The sequence below is a fragment of the Pinus tabuliformis genome, chromosome 1_1 (assembly GCF_031772625.1).
Source record: "Pinus tabuliformis cultivar Carrire ecotype Pingquan chromosome 1_1, CPIR1, whole genome shotgun sequence".
Taxonomy (NCBI): domain Eukaryota; kingdom Viridiplantae; phylum Streptophyta; class Pinopsida; order Pinales; family Pinaceae; genus Pinus; species Pinus tabuliformis.
In genome coordinates this window covers 942,685,484-942,705,624 of record NC_142297.1, presented here as the reverse complement: position 1 = coordinate 942,705,624, position 20,141 = coordinate 942,685,484, and the positions used below count along the sequence as shown (strand labels likewise).

At 37.0% G+C, this 20,141-nt stretch overlaps 1 pseudogene; it reads left to right on the top strand.

Annotated features, from left to right (window-relative positions):
• The window catches only part of LOC149217581 (pathogen-related protein-like), a 68,178-nt pseudogene extending 48,397 nt beyond the window's left edge, over positions 1–19,781 (top strand).
• Positions 19,782–20,141: the final 360 nt, after the last annotated feature.

The window sequence follows — 20,141 nt, the reverse complement described above, 5'->3', positions numbered from 1 at the left end:
GCACATGCAGCTGTCAGACAATAATACTCGACTGTTAGAACTCAAGCAGTTGAGTTTGGTGGAGTTGGATGTGGAGTTGATGGAGTTGTATTCAGTTTGACTTGGTTAAACTAGTTGTAATTATTATAACTGTAAATAGACTAGTGATGAGTTGTGTGAATTAATTGTTAAACTAATTCACTAATTATTAACTCATAAAACAACTAAAGAATACATCAATTAACTCAGTTGCATGTTAGTGCATGTACAGTTCAGTGGAGACAGGTGTTAGAGGTTGAGATTGCTATCAGTTGTGACTATAGTTGTGCATGAGATCTTGCACAATCAATGGATTGAGTATGCCCATGAGGATTGTGCAGTATATGCCTAGTGAAATTGCCTGTGCTCACGTGATTTTCACCAAGCATTGTGTAATAGAGGCAGGCAAAGAAACAGAGGAGATTTGAACCTGTGACTTGTTCGGATCTGAGCTAGTTTTGTGTGTAACAGGTGGAGATAGTACTGAGTACTTGAGAGGAGTATTGTACTATGCATTGTTACATATTCTCAATCATTAATATACAGATAGTGTGGGGTTTTCAACTGTAAGCTTTCCCCGGGTTACATACTGTATTAATGTGTGCATGCGATTGATGTTTCACGGTTTTTCATGCTGCTAAATTGATGATCAATGTAGAGGAGGTTATGTATTATGCATTTATTCCGCAATAGTGTATAATCGGGATAAACTTTGTGAATAAGTGTCATATTATTCAAAATTTCTACATGGTATCAAAGCTTTTGATCATCATATCTATTATTCAGAAAGTGTTTACATTTTATTTCTTCAGGCAGAGTCCGTAATCGGTCCAGGTAGCCTCTGGATTCATCCTTCCTTTGGAAGGTGAGATATTTGGTAAAATCCCATATAGTCAATCTCTGTACGAGAAATACTTTTTTCTCACGAATTCTAGATCAGAGGCGGTTGAGTTTGAAGCTGGTGGAATTCGAATTTGCAGCAGTGTTTTCTTGGTATCAACGTGGCAATGTCTTTCAACGAATTGTGATTGGAGTATGCTCCTGAGGGCAACTCGAACTATATTGCATGGAAGGACAAGATGGAGGCAGTGTTTGATGATAACGGGCTGAAGGAGTTCATAGAGGCTGATGTCCCAAAACCCACTGATACTACGCAGGTTTATGCTTGGCAAAAGAAGACAACAAAGTGTCGAAGGATTCTGTTGGAGGGCGTGAAGGATCACATTGTGTCCAGCTTGCATGGAAAGGCTTCTCCATACTTGATGTGGAAAGCGTTGACAGATCTATTCCAAAGAAAGAGCGATTAGAGGAAGCTGGTGATCAAGGATAAACTCAGAAACATCAAATGTGAGAAGGGAGACAGTATGCCCAAGTATCTCACGAAGCTCACTCAATGTCGGGATGAGCTGGGAAGTGTGGGGGTGACTGTCGATGATGAGGACTTGGTGAGCTTGGCTCTCCTTGGTCTTCCGAAAAGTTGGCATTCCTATCAGGACTCTGTCAATGGTCGGGAGAAATTGCCAGGATGGGAGAGACTTTGGTTAGATCTTGTGCAGGAGGAGATCAGGCAGAATACCAGGGACGGATCTTCATCAAAGGGATCTGATGAAGAAAATTGTGCTTTGGCTGCCAAAGCAAAGAAGGGGGAGAAAAAGAAGGCTTCTCAGTCCGGTGCGAAAGGCAAGAAGCAGGACATGTCTAAGGTGAAGTGCTTTCACTGTCACCAGCACGGACACTGTGCCAATAATTGTCCGCAGAAGAAGAAGAACAAGCAAGTTGTTGGATCTGCAGCAGGAGAGGCTCTAGCCTCACAATTTGAGCTTGATTTTTCATTGATCACATGCTTGGTTTCAAGTGTGATGGGATCGGTGTGGTTCTTGGATAGTGGTGCGTCTTTTCACATGACAGGAGATCGAGATTTGTTTTCTGATCTGGAGAAGAAAGATCTTGGAGTGCACATCGAGATGGGCGATGATGGTAGATACAGTGCAATCGATATCGGTACCATTTCCTTTGAGAGGGAGTCTGGTAAACCCTTCGTATTGAAGGAAGTGATGCATGTTCCAGGATTGAAGAAGAATCTTATCTCTGTGGCGATGTTAGAAGACAAGGGATATGATGTTGTTTTCAGCGAGGGAAAGGCTTTCTTGCGTAGCAAGACAACTGGAGAAACCCAGAAGATAGGGGTTCAAGTGAGGAACCTTTATCAGTTGCATGTAGATGGTTGCGCAACAATGGCATGCAAGGCAGAAGGATTGGTGAGCCGAGATGATGGCGAGTTGTGGCACAAGAGATTGGGTCACCTTCACCATGGAGCCTTGAAGATACTGCAACATATCACTGCAGGACTTCCTAAAGGCACTCTTGCACAGTCAAATCAGTGCAAGGGGTGTACTTTAGGAAAGTTTGTGAAAGCCACCTTTCACGAGAAGGATAGTCACGCCACGACGATCCTTGAGAGAATTCACACAGACGTATGTGGACCTTTTTCAGTAGCTTCGACAACAAAGCACAGGTATTATGTGATTTTTGTTGATGATTTCTCTCGTAAGTGCTGGATCTTCTTCATACAGAAGAAGAGCAAGACATACTTAAAGTTCTGTGAGTTCAAAGCACTGGTCCAGAAGGAGTCGAGGAAGAAGGTGAAGGCTCTTAGGAGCGATAATGGTGGTGAATACATCTCTGGCAAGTTCAAGGATTTCTGCAGTGCAGAAGGGATTCGAAGAGAGCTCATAGCTCCCCATAACCCACAACAGAACGTGGTTGCTGAGTAGAAGAACAAAACGATCGTGGGTGTTGCACGGGCGATGTTGCATGATCAGGGCCTACCCCTTAACTTGTGGGCGGAAGCATGCAATATAACAGTTTATGTGCAGAACCGTTGTCCTCATAGGATACTTGGCATGAGTACACTCGAGGAGGCTTATTCTGGTAAGAAGCCTGATCTTTCTCATTTGAGGATTTTTGGTGCTAACGTTTACATGCATGTGACGAAGGATGCCAGGAAGAAGTTGGAGCCGACCGCAGAGGTTGGGATATTTGTGGGGTACTCTGATACGCCCAGAACTATCATGTGTATTTGCCAGACAGTGGTAAGACTGTTGTGCGACGGGATATAAAATTTTAGGAGGAGAAAGCCATGAAGTGTTTGCTTGAGAGGGAGCCACACTTGCATGCAGACAAGGAGCTATTAGTTCCTAAAGATGAGCCTCAGGACGTGGATCAGCCATAGGACGAAGTTCATGGAGTGGAAGAGACCACTCATGCAGCGCCAACCATCAAAGGGTGAAAGTGTTTGACAGAAGCTGAGCGACTGGCTCAAGATGCAGAGAAAGTTGTAGGACCACCTACAACCCAACACAGGCAGAGACAGTCACCTGATCGGTACATTGGATACATGGCTCTTGTGACAAAATGTGTTGTGACTGAGCTATCCTCTTTCGAGGAAGCTGTGGAGGATCCCACATGGGTAGATGCCATGGTGGAAGAGTATGATTCGATTATTAGAAACAATGCATGGGAGGTTGTTCCTAGATCGAAAGGGAAATCAGTGGTGGGTTCAAGATGGATCTACAAAGTTAAGCAGGCAGCTGACGGGAGTGTGGAGAAGTACAAGGTAAGATTTGTTGCCCGAGGCTTTTCACAGATAGAGGGGATCGATTATGAGGAGACCTTTGCACCTGTCGTAAGTTATTCTTCCATACGGACGATTCTTGCTCTCTTAGTGCAGATGGGGTGGCACATTCATCAGATGGATGTGAAGGCTGCGTTCCTCAACGGAGTCATTGAGGAGGAGGTGTACATATAATAGCCCGTAGGTTTTGAGATCTTCAGCAACGAGTCGCATGTGTGCAGGCTCAAGAGAGCGTTGTATGGGTTGAAACAAGCACCACATGCTTGGTACACACGTATAGACATCTATTTCACCAGACTTGGATTCTCCAAGAGTGAGGCGGATCCTAACCTATACCAGATTATGGTGGAGGGTAAGTTTCTTATCATTGTACTTTATGTAGATGATTTGATTCTAACGGGTGATGAGCTGTTGATACTTTCATGCAAGGATGATCTTGCTAAGGAGCTTGAGATGAAGGACTTGGACCTCCTTTATTATTTCCTGTGATTGGAAATTTGGTAGTGCAGTGATGGACTATTTGTTTCTCAGGGTAAGTATGCTCAGGAGATACTGGAGAAGTTCAACATGCATGGCTGCAAGCCTGTTGATACTCTTCTTCCTAGAGATTGGAGGAAGGAGGATGCCACTGTTTATCGACAGTTGGTGGGGTCGCTTATGTATTTGGTCAATACATGACCCGATATATGCTATGCTATTAACCAGCTTTCACAAGCTATGGTTAAGCCAACCAAGCTCTTCTGGAAGGCAGGAAAGCATGTATTGCGTTATTTGAGAGGCACATCGGGATATGGATTGTGGTATAGACAGGAGGATGAGGTGAAGCTATGTGGCTTCACGGATGCAGATTGGGCAGGGAGTGTAGAAATTTTGAATAATTTAACACATATTCAACAGAGATTATCCTGATCATGTACTATTGCGGAAAACATACACAATACATAAGCTCCTCTACGTTGATCATCAATATAGCAACATCAATAACAATAAAACATCAAGAGCATTCACACATTAACACAGTATGTATCCCAGGGAAAGCATCTCGCTAAAAACCCCAACTATCTGTATATTAATGATTGAGTCATGTAACATTACACAGCATAATACTTCTCACAAGTATCTCCACCTCTGTTACACACAATACAACTCATATCTGATCTCCAAATCTCTTCCACTGCTTGCCTGCCTCCACTGCTCAATACCTGCTCAAGAACTGATGAGAATAGCTTCCCAAACTCGTTTTTCACCTGCAAAATAGTCACTCACTCTTTGTGGACGTGAGAAAAGGCTAAAATGTGGGCCAAATACGTGAGCAAACTCATTGGCATACTCAATCCGTTAATTGTGCAAGATCTGATGCACAACTATAGTCACAACTGATAGCAATATGATTCTCTACCACTTGTCCCTGTTGAACTGAACATGCACTCACATGCAACTGAGTTAACTGATGTATTCTTTAGTTGTATTATGAGTTAATAATTAGTTTAACAACTCATCATTAGTCTATCTGCAGTTAGACTAACTACAACTAGTTTAACTAAGTCAAACTGAACACAACTCCATCAACTGTACCTCCAGTCCACTAAACTCAACTCACTTTGAGTTCTAACTAAAGTCATGCATGCAACAACTCAACTGACTCATAAGAAAAACGTATTTCCTTCTGACAGCTGCATGTGCCACCTCTGTAGCTCAAACTGAAGTGCTCCAAGAGAATAAGATCAAGTTTATAGTCCAAATATTATTGTGAGATAATAATATTTGACTTTTCTATTTTTGACAGCCAGTCTAAAAATAGACTTTGATCACTCACACTGTGATCACTCACACTTTCATCAAAAATAGAAGTCCATCTATTTTTCCCAACTTGATCAATCATCCATAAACATAGACATGATCCATATGTCTAAAAATAGACATAGTCTAAAAATAGACTTGCGCCAAAAATAGCCTATGGGCCCACTTTGTGAAGGCGACTCTTTTCACTAAGCTCCATCATCTTGTTGTATTCTCAACAAGCATTTCTTGTTGCACACTTTTCAACACTCCCTCTCAACAAGAAAGGCTTCCTCTCAAACCCGATCCTGTAACTCTGGAATGTTCTCCATGCAACACATCTGGCTGGTCCACTTGCTCTGTCATCAAAGTCTCTGACTGCTATTGCCTCTGTTGACTGAAACTCTGCATCTCTGTGCTCTTCAGTATCTGACTACTCTAGCCTCTGTCACTTTGATCTCTGACTGCATCCGTGCTACTACTGGTTCTATCTCCCAGCATTGCATCCGCACTGCACCTCCAAACTGACCTCCCTGTTGGGATAGAAACACCCTCTGATGCTAAAGCTCTACCTGCTGCTGATAAGTGCTCCCTCTCTGAAATCTATGCTACTGCAACATCTCCATGCATCTCGCACCATTGCACACCTCTCTGTGCCACCTAGCACTGTGAAAAACACTTGTGCCTCTCGCATTGCTAGAGCCTGATAGCTATGCGTTGTCCTGGGATTCCCTACATTGTCGCTCTCTCTGCCACTCCATCCGCATCTGTGTCTACCCAATCAGTCAGTTCCTACTACTACACATCGGGGCTCCCGTAGCAAGGTCTCATCCAAGAGGTTAGGTACCTCAAGGATCTTGCCCCTCCTCCTTGGGATGATCAATCCACATCACCCCACCTCCTACCTAGAGGTATGGCTGCATGCGATCCCTCAACCCACCTGGCTTGAAGTTTCCCCCTACTGGAGGTCTCTGGATGAGTAGATGTCTCTACTCGATCTCCTCTCAGCTTCCCCTGTTGTGGCTCCTCCACAATCTCCTGAAGCTGCTGCACCAATCGTGGCTCCTCCACAATCGTCTGAGACTTCTTCTGGCTCTGCATGTTGAGAGGTAATATACGCTCCCTCTCAACCACCAAGTCTCCATTAGTTGCCTCGCTGCTCAAGGCTTTGCATGCATCTTGAACCTCAAGAGCATACATGTTCTTGACCCGTGAACCAATCTGCTTCACCTGTCTAGTGATGATGTGTCTAAGGAAAACCTTTCCCTTACTAAAGACCACATCATATCCTCTGTCTTCCAACATTGCGATCGACACCAAGTTTCTCTTCAGTCCTGGTACATACTTGACATCGGTCAAGGTAAGGCGAGCTCCATGCTCCCTCTGAAAAATAACCGCGCCTACACCTGAGACAGTATACTTCTCATCATTACCCATCCCTATGAGTATCTGGAGATCTTTCTCCTCCAAAGTACTGAACAAACTTTTGTCACCGGCCATGTGGAAAGAATCTCCACTGTCAAGAAACCAACCACTTCCCATCATGGATGAAACCATGCATGCAAAGACTATGAAGTCCAACTCAAACTGTGAAGCAAGTGAGGCTGCCTCACCTTCAGATCCTTCCCCGGATCCCTTCTTGGACTTCTTCTTTGGGAAATTAGTAGCATAATGACCCAACTCATGACAACGAAAGCATCTCACCTTCGCCTTGTCAACCTTCTTCCCATCATTGGAAGAACAAGATTCGAAAAGAGAAACCTTCTCCTTCCCCTTCTTCGCCTTACTCGCTAAGGCACAGTTCTCCTCATCCTGCATGGATGAAGAACTGTCTCTGGTGCGCCGTCTAATCTCCTCCTGCATCAAATCTGACCATAGTCGTTCCCAATTTGGCAGTTTCTCCCTTCCATTCACCGAGTCCTGGTAGCTATGCCAACTCTTAGGAAGGTCAAGGAGTGCTAGACTCACCATCCTCATCCGACAGTCACCCCCACACTTCCTAGCTCATCCCGGCATTGGGTGAACTTCGTGAGATATTGGGGCATACTGTCTCCATTCTCACACTTAATGTTTCTAAGTTTTATCTCTTGCTTTGGAATTAAATTCGAATTCCACCAGCACAAAACTCAACCGCTTCCGATCTAGAATTCGTGAGAACACAATATTTCTCGTACAGAGATTGACTGTATGGGCATTCACCGAATATCTCACCTTCCAAAGGAAGGATGAATCCAGAGACTACCTGGCCCGATTACAGACTCTGCCTAAAGAAATAGAATGTAAACACTTCTTGAATAGTAGATCTGATGATCAATCCTCGCTTGATATCCTGTAAAAATCTCTTCTACAATTCAAGCAGCTCCGATACCATGTAGAAACTTTTTCTACAATTATCTAGCTCTCATACCATGTAGAAATTTTGAATAATTTAACACATATTCAAAAGAGATTATCCTGATCATGTACTATTGCGGAAAACATACACAATACATAAGCTCCTCTACGTTGATCATCAATATAGTAGCATCAATAACAATAAAACAACAAGAGCATTCACACATTAACACAGTATGTATCCCGGGGAAAGCATCTCGCTAAAAACCCCAACTATCTGTATATTAATGATTGAGTCATGTAACATTACACAGCATAATACTTCTCACAAGTATCTCCACCTCTGTTACACACAATACAGCTCAGATCTGATCTCCAAATCTCTTCCACTGCTTGCCTGCCTCCACTGCTCAATACCTGCTCAAGAACTGATGAGAATAGCTTCCCAAACTCGTTTTTCACCTGCAAAATAGTCACTCACTCTTTGTGGACGTGAGAAAAGGCTAAAATGTGGGCCAAATACGTGAGCAAACTCATTGGCATACTCAATCCCTTGATTGTGCAAGATCTGATGCACAACTATAGTCACAACTGATAGCAATCTGATTCTCTACCACTTGTCCCTGTCGAATTGAACATGCACTGACATGCAACTGAGTTAACTGATGTATTCTTTAGTTGTATTATGAGTTAATAATTAGTTTAACAACTCATCATTAGTCTATCTGCAGTTAGACTAACTACAACTAGTTTAACTAAGTCAAACTAAACACAACTCCATCAACTGTACCTCCAGTCCACTAAACTCAACTCACTTTGAGTTCTAACTGAAGTCATGCATGCAACAACTCAATTGACTCATAAGAAAAGCATATTTCCTTCTGACAGCTGCATGTGCCACCTCTGTAGCTCAAACTGAAGTGCTCCAAGAGAATAAGATCAAGTTTATAGTCCAAATATTATTGTGAGATAATAATATTTGAGTTTTCTATTTTTTACAGCCAGTCTAAAAATAGACTTTGATCACTCACACTGTGATCACTCACACTTTCATCAAAAATAGAAGTCCATCTATTTTTCCCAACTTGATCAATCATCCATAAACATAGACATGATCCATATGTCTAAAAATAGACATAGTCTAAAAATAGACTTGCGCCAAAAATAGCCTGCGGGCCCACTTAGTGAAGGCGACTCTTTTCACTAAGCTCCATCATCTTGTTGTATTCTCAACAAGCATTTCTTGTTGCACACTTTTCAACAGGGAGCCCAATGGACAGAAAGAGAACATTAGGAGGGGTCTTCAGTATCGGGTCGATAACAGTTTCTTGGTACAGCAGGAAGCAGAGATCCATGGCACTCAGTTTAGGAGAGGCCGAGTATATGGAATCAAGTTTGGCTGCATGCGAGGCTATATGGATGAGGAAGATTTTGGTCGGTTTGTTCGGTTCATACATGGATCCTACTGTGATTTACTGTGATAACCAGAGTTGCATTAAACTCTCGGCTAATCTTGTATTTCATGATAGATCTAAGCACATTGACATCAGGTACCATCATATCAGAGATTGTGTGCAGCGAAGAATCATGTTACTTTCATACATTCCAATGGAGGATCATGATGCTGATACCTTGACGAAGGCACTCACCAGGATCAAATTCGAATACCACCGAGGCAGGATAGGGGTTGTTGATAATCCATATCTTGTTGGGAGGGAGTGTTGAGAAGGCAACAAGATGATAGAGCTTAGTGGAAAGAAGTCACCTTCACTAAGTGGGCCTGCAAGGTATTTTTGGTGCAAAGTCTATTTTTAGACATATGGATCATGTCCTATGAGTTGCAGTATGTTATTTGTGGATGATTGGTCATGTTGGTAAAAATAGATGGACTTCTATTTTTAGACATATGGGCAGGTTTCTTTTTTTAGACTGCCAAGCTAAAAATAGAACAATCGAATATTATTGTCTCATAATAATATTTGGACTATAAACTTTATCTTATCCTCTTGGAGCACTTCAGTTTGAGCTACATATGTGGCACATGCAGCTGTCAGAAGGAAATACGCTTTCTTTGTGGGTAATTTGAGCTATTGCATGTAGGACTTCAGTTAGAACTCAAGCAGTTGAGTTTGGTGGAGTTGGATGTGGAGTTGATGGAATTGTATTCAGTTTGACTTGGTTAAACTAGTTGTAATTAGTCTAACTGCAAATAGACTAGTGATGAGTTGTGTGAATTAATTATTAAACTAATTAACTAATTATTAACTCATAAAGCAACTAAATAATACATCAGTTAACTCAATTGCATGTCAGTGCATGTACAGTTCAGTGGAGACAGGTGTTAGAGGTTGAGATTGCTATCAGTTGTGACTATGGTTGTGCATGAGATCTTGCACAATCAATGGATTGAGTATGCCCATGAGGATTGCGTAGTATATGCCCAGTGAAATTGCCTGTGCTCACGTGATTTTCACCAAGCATTGTGCAATAGAGGCAGGCAAAGCAGCAGAGGAGATTTGAACCTGTGACTTGTTCGGATCTGAGCTAGTTTTGTGTGTAACAGGTGGAGATAGTACTGAGTACTTGAGAGGAGTATTGTACTATGTATTGTTACATGTTCTCAATCATTAATATACAGATAGTGTGGGGTTTTCAGCTGTAATCTTTCCCCGGGTTACATATTGTGTTAATGTGTGCATGCGATTGATGTTTCATGTTTTTTCATGCTGCTAAATTGATGATCAACATAGAGGAGGTTATGTATTATGCATGTATTCCGTAATAGTGTATAATTGGGATAATATCTGTGAATAAGTGTCATATTATTCAAAATTTCTACAAACCCGAGGGTTTCGTAAAACTTGTGAAGCATACATGCACTATATATGCTAGAAATTAACTGCCAATTTAGATCAATCTGACTATGAAACCAAATAATGACAAACCAAATTCACCTATTCTAATACAACAATCAATTCAAAAGAAATTATAGTACAATGTGTGGAATTGAAATCTTAATCTATCACACTTGCATGAATTGAAATCTTGATCTACCACACTTGCGGGAATTGAAAAGCACACCACTCTTTCAGAAATGAAATTGCATGAAATGAAATCTACTCTAAGGGATCATGTGTGCATTATCAAATCAAGATCCTATGAGATGAATAGTCAAAACCACATGATATGAAATGAAAACAAAAACAATCATTCTTAACCTCTAGATATGAAAGCAAATAAAAACAATCACTCTTAAACTCTCACACGGGAAATTACATGAAAGCAATAAATCTTAATCTATGAAAACAATAAATCTTAATCTATGAAAAATAATAAATCTCGCACATTATAGGTGGCCAATCCAAAAGCATGAGGGATGGAATTTTGAGAGGCTCCAAATACAAGCATAACCAAATCGAAGTGATCATCATTCATGAGCATGGTGCCAAATCCAAATTCTATATTCAAAACATGAGCATTTCCTCAACTTTACACATGCCTTTGAAAGGAGGAGGCTCTCCTATCTATACAAAAACATAAGAAGCTACCTCATTAATGGAGGTCCATTATTCTCTCCCTAGATTCCTAGAAAATCTCATAGAGTTACAACTTAAATAGGTAATGAGGAGACACATATCCTCTTTGACCTTTATCCAAATCTTCTTTGAAGAGAATTCGAATTTGAGCATTGGAGGCCACATAAGGGTGCCTTGAAAGCTTCCAAATGACCTACACATGTCATGAAACTCAAGTCACTATTAAGTATTAGCAAGTATATGCCATTTTTCTAAGTTTTAACCATTTAATTCACTTATAATACTAAAAATCATTAACTTTTGGAAAACCCAAATGAAACCCATATAATTATGAAAATGGAGGCTAATGAAAGGTTATATGTTCATGGCGCTGCAACATGTGAGTGAAATGGTGGAGGTAAAGGTGAAAGTGGATGATATTTTGAATACATTTTGGAGACTCTACAAAAATATTGAAGTATACAAAATGATCATACTCACTTCCAATAAAGTTCTGGCTCACCATGAAGGAGTCAAACTTCTTGTACCATTACCTAGGAGACTGCCTCAAGCCATACAATGATTTCATGAGCTTGCAAACTAATCTTTTGTTGCGACCTTGTACAAAACTTTCTGGTTGTTCCATATATATCTCTTTATCCAAATCACCATGTAGAAAAGTTGTTTTAACATCTAATTGTTATAACTCAAGGTCAAGTAATGCAGTTAGTGCCAACACAATATGAATAGAAACATGTTTTACGACTGGGGAAAAAATCTCATGAAAGTCAATACCTTCAACCTAAGAAGACCCTTTTGCAACCAACCTCACCTTATACCTCTCGCTACTATCATTAGCATTTCGCTTCAACTTGAAGATCCATTTGCATCCAACAACACTTCTCCCTTAAGGAAGTTCTACAAGATCCCAAGTTTTGTTCTTGGCTAAGGAATCCATTTCTTCTTCCATAGCCTCTTTCCATTTTCCGCTATCTGCATCATCCACTACTTCCTGATAACAAGAAGGTTCCCTATCTTCATCAATCAATGCAAAAGATGAAGCGGAATATTCATACCTTTTGGGTGTTTTTCTTTCTCTTGTAGACCTTCTTAGAGTGACTGGTTGCTGGACTGGTTCTGAAACTTCAATAATTTCCTTTGCATCTTCTTAACCTTTTCCTTCAGAAGTCTCTCCTTCCTTTCACCTTTCTAAAAAAGGTCTGGCCTCCAACTGAATTTTTTGATTTGGTGATACATGTTCCTATTGAATTTTTTCAACATCCGATTTTAGAAGAGAAGATTCATCAAATCTTACATCTCTACTAATGACTATCTTCTGTGAAGAAGGATCCCACAACCTGTATCCTTTTATCGCATAGTCATACCCAGCAAAGACATAACATTTTGATTTTGGATCTAATTTTGAGCGCTCATTTTTAGGAATAAGAGCATAGGCATCACAGCCAAAAATACTTAAATGTGAATAATCACAAGACTGACCTCACCAAACTTCTTCAGGACTTTTACAATTAATGACTACTGAAGGTGATCTGTTAACTAAATAACAAGCAGTAGATACTGCCTCTTCCCACAACTCCTTTTGCAGGTTAGCATTATTGGTAATGCTTCTAGACCTTTCAATAAGAGTAAGATTCATATGTCAACAATGTCATTTTGCTGAAGAGTATAAATAATAGTTTTATGTCTAAAAGTTTCTTCATCCTTGCAATATTGTTCAAATTCTAGAAAGGTAAATTCACTGCCATTGTCAGTTCCTAGACATTTAATTAATGTGTCTGTTTTCATTTCCACCATTGCTTTAAATTGTTTAAAAACATTAAATACATAAGCTTTCCTTTTCAACATATAGACCCAACATATGTAAGGGTTTTGGGAGTAGAAAACACAATGGGAGAACGAAGGCCCAACCATCAATGTCCTTTTCTCATCAGGGACTCTCGCCCCCTGCAACCCATGTAACTGCTTAATCATCATAATAATTACCCTTATATTCCTATATAGTGACCATGCTCTCAACTCTAACAATAACAATTAATATAACATTGGAATTTATCCATGTAACATAACATGTTCTGCAATCAGTAGTGATCTCCGCCAATTGCCCCGTTGACTATTAATTATGAATCATCTACCGCCGACTAGGGAACAATGATTGGTTCCATTGTGATTAATATTCTGACACCTCCCCTAAATCACGACCTACATGTTAACTTTCATATTGGTCTAAGTCTCAGCTAGAATTACAAAAATGACTCAAATTTTTCATTTTGACTTTCTTTGCTACAATATAATGATGCAATTTTTTCTTGAATTTGTTGCTCCAAACTTCTTTCTTCTTCTTCTTACTTGATATCATGAACACTGGATATTGCTCATTGTTACCACTAAGATGATGTCAATTCATTGCAACACCTTTTTCAACATGTTTACTTCCATCACTGAGATTTTTTAGAAATTTTTCAATTCACATTACAACTCATTTTTTGTTGCTTCTTCCTCACTGCTACTAATACCTACACACCGGTAAACATCACTGGCTCTTTAAACATTATTATTTATATTTATCATTCTTAAATTTTTGAAAATTAATAAAAGATAAACTAAATCTTTTCTATTTCTTGAATTATTCTAAGAAGTCTGGTACTAAGAATATAAATAACAAAAAAAAATACACTTTATATTGTTTTTATGATGAGCATTTCGATTTCGATTTCTATATTTAACATGATATATTTTATAACTATCTTTATTATTTATTGGAAATACTAATTTATTTCATACATCTTGATGTTTCATTACGATTGATTTATAACTTCAATATAGAGTCTTCCAAGATCCATGAAAGCACTTTTCACAAAAATAAATAATCTATATGAAGAAATGGTCTTTAGGATATACTTATACACGTATACCATGCTACTTAGCAAAAGAAATACATAAAATGGTTAAGGAACCTTGCATCAATATGAGAAGTTTTCAAATATAGCTAGCAACTACTCTCCATTACACTCTTAATAATAAGTTGAACTTTATGAAATCTAACATTTTTTGAAAAAATAATTAATGGAATATTAAACTCTCTATAAATATTTATAAATATAACGATTTTGAATCTTCATTTAATCTTAAGAAAATATTTCATTAAAGGTTCTAATAGTGAAATAGTTAATACACATTGCTACTTACTTAGTAGAGCATTAACTTTGAATATCTGTAATTATATGCAACATTTAGGCTCTTCTTTACTAAAAAATGTGATAAATTAAAGTGGCCAAAGAAATATGAAATCACTTTCTATAATTACCAATTTTACCAATTACTTTTCTAGATTCTTCTAAACAATATTTCTTTTTTTGTTTTTTTAGATTTGGATGATATTTAGGTTTGGAAAATATTTTCTCTTTAGTTTAATGACATTTGAAACTAAACAATAACAAAATATTTTTAAAATAATGTAATTTTATATTATTTGACCATATTAAGATGGCATTTCAAATAAAATATACTTAGAAGCTAGAGCTTCTATTTGCAAAATGTTAACTTGTATTTTAATAGAAAAATGTTAGCTTGTATTAATGTCCTTACTACAAAATGCCAATTTGTACTAGTGTGCTTAATGCTTCTCCTTGCTTTGGCAAATGTGCTCTTGCATCAAAAAGAAAAGTGAAGGCCAAAATCACCCTGAGACGGGGAAAGTAAGTAAAAGAAATAGTATCACACCTTTTAATAAATTTTCACATTGAGGGGTGTATATATGTTTTTACTATGTAGTCTTTTTTGTTTTCATGTTTTAAAACGTAGATTTAGAATAATGCATGTGCATTTTTAATTTTATTTATATGGATATTTACTTTTCATAATGTGCTCTTGCATCATAAAGAAAATTGAAGGCCAAAATCACTGGGAAAGTAAAAGAAATAGTATCACGCCTTTTAATAAATTTTCAGATTGAGGAGTGTATATATGTTTTTACTATGTAGTTTTTTTTTGTTTTTATATTTTAAAACATAGATTTAGAATAATTCATGTGCATTTTTTATTTTAGTTTGGTTTTTATATTTTAAAACATAGATTTAGAATAATTCATGTGGATTTTTTATTTTAGTTATATGGATATTTACTTTTCATAATAAAATAAGAAACGTTGTATAACCAGAAATGTGCGTTGAATTCTAAAGAGAAATGAACCTTTATCATCTACGTGATTGATTTATATTAGATTACTATGTAATATATATATATATATATAGATATTTTATGATTTTGAAGTAGAAAAAAATTAGAGGAATCAATTTATATAGTAAGTTTAATGGTAGGTTTTAGTAGGGGAAATTAGCATTAAAACTTTTTAGAGTTATTTTAGGGGATTAAATGATATTTTTAAAGGTAAAAATTTTCTTCACTTGTTTAAGGATATTTTGATTTTTATTTACATTAAGATACTTTTCCAATGGTACTATAATCATGTCAATTGGAACTCATATGCAAAAATTTTTATTTTTACAAGTTGACTTTACATGTTGACTACCAAGTTATGAGAGGATTCTCTACCATCACCATTACTCATACATATGGAAATAAGCATGTGTTCAATATGATTCCATAAGTTCCAAAACCATAACTCTAGTTGAAGGTGGAAGAGTTCAAAACTTTAGCCCTAGGTTGTTATTGGACATTGTTACATATTGACACATTAGGAGGAAAAGAAGTTCTATTATATATTATTGTATTTGTTCGACAATTATGTGGGAAGTTTGATATAGGTGGACATTGGTGGCCACCCTCCTATTCCACTTGGACCCCCACTATTGTTTCTTTTCAATTTCCTTAATTGTAGCACAACTTACTATTTTTGGCAGTTTTTCGGGTCCTAAACTTCTAAAGCCCTTTTGAGGGACTAAAAGACATTTTTAGGGAAAACGTAGAGATTGAAAAAGTCCCAAACCAATTTCTCGGATTTTTTCGGCTTTCTCTTCAAGTTATTGAAAGTGAGGTATTATGATAGCCAAACAAAGATCATAAAAAAAGTTACAGCCTCAGGAAGTTGATGTACCAATTTACCCAAACGGGGCCCATAGTTTTGGCCCTTCATCTCCTAGCGTTAGGTTTTTGGATGCTTAGGGTTTTCCATTGTTTCTCAATAATAAATAGGCCTTTGAGCCTCATTATAACATAGTTCATAGGCATGTAGCCACCACATCTCTTCTCATAGATAAGCTACCATCATCCAAACTAGTTTTATTTACATTTTGTTTGTAAGCATATTTCAGTCTTTGATATTAATGAAATTAAGTGTTATTTCTGTTGCATCTTTGTATTTTTGGTTATATCAGAATTTTTTTGCGTTCCTGTTTAAGTTCGGATCAAATTTCGAGAGTATGATATAGGATGAGAATATTTTGTAGTAGCCTTACAAGAAAAAATCTCAGATAACTCCACAAAAGGTATCTCTTTCTAAAGCGATGAAACTAGAGTGGCCTCAATTTCTCGCCAGGTTTTCATTACATATTTCTTAGGATAAAAGTTGTGTTTATTCACGAATGTGTTTTCTAATTATTCTTTTACTCTATTTTCCACATCTATTCTATTTTATACATTAAGCATAAAACAATAATTAAAGAATGTCAAATCTAAAGGAAATTAACCTTCATAGTAAATATTTTAGTATTTTATTTATAGAATATCCATCTTATTTTACACATCCTATTATGATATGGATTGGATCAATTATTATATTTCAAATTAAGTTATATTATTTTCTTGTATTTAATGATCATAGCTTTTATTAGAAGCATTTTTTAACATGCCTAAGCTTGAACATAAATATTTAATAATGGTTAGTTATTATCAAGATTAGAGAAGCCCATAAGAGAATGAAAAATATCATACTCATGTAGAATGATCTTTTTTAATATTATAATCAAAATTGTCCCAATATAATCTATTTATACCAAAAATTTCTATAACTTATTAATATAAATCATATGAACGATTTAATGGAAAAGTTAACCTTACTTAGCCATTAGATAGAAGTGATATAATTCTAGCACACCTTTAATATTCATGAACATTGAAATTACCTATTTATATGACCTTATCACTAAATATTTGAACTCATCAAGAACCTTTAAATATTCCATATAATATTTTTAGGCGATGTATCAAAATATTTCCTAAAGAAAATGAATCAATAAAGGATATTGATATCACTATTTCAACTTTTCCCTATAATGATCATATGAATCATTAAATTAGCTTGCATATTTTTTTCTATTTTTTATTATTCCCTGCTCCTTTTGGCTACGGACTGTAGTAATTGATTTTCAACGATGTATTAGTCTCCACACATATCAAAATTATTCAAGAAATCTTAATCCAAAGTTTCATAAGTCATATAATTCATTAAGATTATCATGATAATTTTAACCAAAGTGTGTGGTTTGAGGTTTTATTTGGCCTCTTTTCAAGGCACTGACCAAGATTAGCTTATATTATTTCAGTTTAAAAGTAGTATATACAATACATTATCAAACTTTATCATCTAGTTTTTTTCCCGGTGAAATAATGCCAACATTACTTCACTCACAATAAATGTTTAACTCCATGGATTTTCCATTCTTTCCATTTTTATCACATTTGGTGACATCTGGGCTTACATATGGGCTTTATAATCGTTGGTCACTTCATAGCTTGACACCACCTTGTCACAGGTAGTCTATCTATGTTCTCTTCTCTATGTGCTTGATTCTCTCTATCTTGTTGGTTTGCATTTTGTCGCATGTTCACAGGGGAGTGGAGAGCTTCCTGCAATGATATGGGCATGCACTATTTTTTCTTATGGCATGGCTTTATTATTGACACAACCCTACAAGTGATAAACATATACAAATGATTATGAACAGTGCTTCATGTTATTATGCAAAATATGCAAAGCCTCTAGCCTGTTAAATAAATCATGAATTGTGACCCAATATAGAAATTGATTTTTTTGGGGCTTAATGGTTTCCAACTATGAATACAACATTGCTACTTTCATATCTAGTCCATTCACCATGAAATTTCTCCATAGCCATAACAAATTCTTTCCATAAAAGCATTTTTCATTTTCAATTTGAAAAATCTACAATCCAATATAATGAAATTTCAGTTGTTTTCATTTCATGGATGTACATATTAGAAGGATTTTTCATATATATCGATAGTGCACCTCATGCATGTTTTTTGTAGTATTATACTGAACAAGGTAATCAGACATTTAGTAAAGAAATATTATGGAAAAGTAAATGATTGTTCTAGAAGCTTTCGCTTCCAAATTGGAAAATTATTCTCTAATTTTATTGAATGGCTTAGTTGGTTTGAAGATTACTCATTTTCCTTCTACATTCCTATTTGCATAGAAGGATTTATTTGGTGGATACCTTTCCTTTTCTGAGAAGGATATGTATGGTGGATATCTTCTTCTAAACAATAATGCTATGTTCTATATGTTTTAAATTTGAAGTAGAACATGATTTAAGAATTGTGTCATTGAACAATAGTGAGGGGTGATTGTTTTGAACATGGATATTTTGAGTTTAATTTCAGATGGGGCGTGCTTCACATATTTTATAGTGTTTTTGGGATGCCTCTCCCTAAAAGGTTGTTAAACAAGTTGAATTGGATCCTTATCTTCTTCATATGTATGGAGATACTGAGAAGCATACAACATGGAGGCATGGAGTTCCACCCTCTTACGATCAGGTCAACAAGTTGTTTGAAGAAGGCCGAACTAAGGTTTGTTTTTGTATTTTCAATCTAAATTTGTTGTCTTCTACCATTTAGTTCCTGAGTTTGATAAGATTTTACAAATGAATTAAGAAATTAGATCCATATGTTCAAGTATGGCCAAAAGGATACCTGAAATAAACTACTGAGAAGTTGGTGAAAACATGGGAGATGGAGTTGTCTCATAAGACAAACATACAAGACTTTAAATCAATTGACCCTAGCAGCTTTTCTATGAGAGTTAATGGTAATATTTCATGTATATCAAGTCAAGTAACTATTATATAAAACTCACTTTTCCAAGTGTGCAGTTGGAAGAGACAAAGTAATTATAGAGGCCAATGCCTTTTCCTCTTAATTGTGAATTTGCAGGAAGGCCTACGTTATTAGGAAAAGAGACCCTCGATATGGGAAGCTACAATGCACTCCTTTAGACATCTTTACCAGAGGAACTTCAATACTATAAGACGTCCATGGAAACATTTGAGTCCTCTCATGATATATTTCGAACTTCGTTTCATAGAGGTTTTTCTTAGGAAGTCGTTCAAGTTTATATATGGCCCTTGCTTGTAAATTTCATGTTCAGGCACTAGGGCATCATGGAAGGGCCTTTCAAAGGCCATAAACCAACAGGAGAAACCATGCAATTCATTGGAATTTCTATTGCTAAGGTCAACACACTGCACTGCACCTTATCTTCAACCTTAAATGTCTAATCAATTTTTAAGAAGTATTATAGAATCCTACAACTCACATAGTTGTGCAGTGTTAAAGCCCATTTTAATGTGTTGTAATGTTTTAAGATATTGTTGATGTCTAGAGCCTATACTTCATGATTGAAAACTGAAATTTCAGACTGATACAAAATCCAAGAGTTAGACACTATACAAGGCTACGAATAAGAAATTAAAACATACCTTCTACAATACATCTATAGATAGCAATTAATTCATAAAAATGAAAGATACTATAATAGATGCATAAAGGGGAAAACACACCATCATAGCCATAGACAAAGAAAATTGAAAGGGTGCTTGAAACTAGGTCCTTTCCATTAATCTTATGCATGCTTACCA